This window comes from Strix uralensis, chromosome 11 (assembly GCF_047716275.1).
Source record: "Strix uralensis isolate ZFMK-TIS-50842 chromosome 11, bStrUra1, whole genome shotgun sequence".
NCBI lineage: Eukaryota > Metazoa > Chordata > Aves > Strigiformes > Strigidae > Strix > Strix uralensis.
Window position 1 is genome coordinate 22,344,870 of NC_133982.1, and position 2,361 is coordinate 22,347,230.

Genomic DNA, 2,361 nt, shown 5'->3' on the forward strand with positions numbered 1-2,361 from the left:
TTTCTATCAGCAGTGAAATTTGCTTGGTATTGTTTGAAGTTTTTTTTTCCTCTTCTTTTCTTCATAATGTCAGCAGACAGGACACGGATAGTGATGAAAAAAGCAAGTGAGTTGATCAGAATTTAAGGGGAGGGGGGGTCCTTGTTGGTAGGATCTAGTCCTCAGATAGAAAAGATATGGGGATAGCATGATGAGTCCATGACTAGCTTAAAGCAACAATTAAAGATATTTGGGGGGGGGCTGAACTTCAGTCTTGCTGGGGGAAGCAAAAGGAGGTAGAGATTCTAGTAAGGGATCTGTAGCTAGCTTAGGTATAAGTGATCATATGTACCTGTACAAGAATGCTGAGTTTCTTCAGCTTCCTTAATTATAAGTGCACTTGCAGTTTTTCTTCTAAGTCAAGCTGTGACCTACTGCTTCAATCATGGTTTAGTGTCTGTGTCATCCTTGTGGTTTTGGGGTTTTTGCTTGTTTGGGATTGTTTTGGTAGTGGTTTGTAGAAAATTAGCCTAGCTAGGGTTTGAATGAGTGTGCTTGGCCAGTCCTAGGGCTGATAGGAGTACAGCTTGGTGTTAGCTGTACCCTAGTGTTATGGCTCCTGTCCCAGTACGTGGACCCTGTGCACACCTGTGCTTTTCTCATATGATGGTCTGTGCATGTACATGCCATTTATGCTCCCAGTCACAAGGGCTAATATGCTGGGAAACAAAATAAGTGAAGATGTTTTCATCCTCAAAGGGAAAAAAAAAAACCCTAAACCCCAACATTCTTGTGATAATCTCCTGTTATCCCTATTTGACAGAAAAGAAGCTGAGAATGAAAAGAGAAGCTACTACCTGGCCCACTGCTGTGATGGGAGGCTGTGCTAGTGCTGTTCAGGTCAGTTTTTACACTTCCTTTATTTTGTTTGTGCTGCTCGTGTGGCTTCTTTGGAGGGTGGAGTAACTGTGTAAAATGGTGGTCTCTAAAAGAGCTGATAGAATAAATTCTCTTACCCTGAGGTGCTCGGAGATCACCCTAAGGTGATGAGATAGATACTTTACTGTTGCAAAGTTAAAATGAGTCTCTCCAGTGTAACTCTATTACTCTTCATTTAAAAGACAAATATACCGTCATTGTCAGACCAGATATTCCCCTTTGTCAGCATTTCATGGCTCACTTCCTGGATCTAGATAGATTGATGATAGCTGTTTAATATTCTTTCCTCCATAACCAGTCATTTGAGAGTTGCCAACTCTCATGATGGCTGCTGTTTTTCTTAAAGCATCAGCGTGATGTACATTAGCCATGTAAGAATCCTAGCTTGCTTTCTCTTTCTTTCAAATAAATAGTTGTAGAGAAAGCTTGAAAATGGGAACCTGAACATCTAATGCTGGAGTCAAATAAACACATGACAATATTATTTTCAAGCTAATCTCATGACTTGAGGAAAGGGTGATGGGTTAATTCATGGCTTTAGAACAATGTCTAAGGGAAGGATTTGATTTCTGACCCTTAGCTCCCTAAAGTACACAAGAGGCAAATGCTCTTGCTGTGAATACCTCTGAAGATCCCTGGAAGATACAACTCTACTGCAGACCCTGGTGACAACCAGGAAAGCTGATGAGCTGTGAAGGAATGGCATGTGGTAGCCAACACAAGCTTGTGTGAGTCAAATTTATTTTAGGACACTTGGTCTTCACGTTCTGACCTTGCATCTGTGGTGAATGGGTTTTTATTGACTCTAAGCTGTGAAGTTGGGAACAGTGCATGGTTTTAGGTGGTCTGTAATTACACTTCAGTGTTAATGCATCTGTGAGCTAAATGCAGGAAGCTTCTAGCTTTTCAGTTGTGCTGTCTGGCTGCCTCCACCTCTATTTCAGTCACTAAGAGTGAGTGAAGAGATTATTTTTGTCAGGTAGACCATGGAAGCGTTCAGGTTATGTAGTCAAGGGGAGGTAGGTGAGGGTGGGGAGTTGTTGAGGCTGCTGTCTTCAGTGGGAATTGCAGTTGTGGAATATTTTTCATATAAACTGTGGAGTAAAGCCACTTCTTGTGGTAGTGTGGGTCGTAGCCTGACAAAGGCACAGCTTGACTTAGGGCTACCCACAATGTTAAAAAAGCTAGAAGCTCCTTGGCAGGATTTTTTCCTTGCTTGTTCTCAAGTGAATGTCTGCTGAAAGGAGAGTGTACTATTGTTAGTTGGAGAAAATTGAATCTGTTCATTTTGGTGCCTGGGGATTTCTATTTTCCCAGTAATTCAAGTGTACAAAATTGCCCCTCCCATCTTTGGGCCCAAAGACCTCTCTCGCTTTATCTGCTATCTCTTTGGTGAAGCTCTACAAGCTCTGGTCTTAGCTTGCTCACTGGCTGGTTTGATTA

General features: G+C 41.9%; 1 long non-coding RNA gene across 1 annotated transcript; it reads left to right on the plus strand.

Annotated features, from left to right (window-relative positions):
• On the plus strand, positions 1 to 1,590 carry LOC141948088 (uncharacterized). Its single transcript, XR_012630361.1, has 3 exons — positions 1 to 106; positions 803 to 879; positions 1,499 to 1,590. It is a non-coding gene; the product is annotated as an uncharacterized LOC141948088 (long non-coding RNA).
• Positions 1,591 to 2,361: the final 771 nt, after the last annotated feature.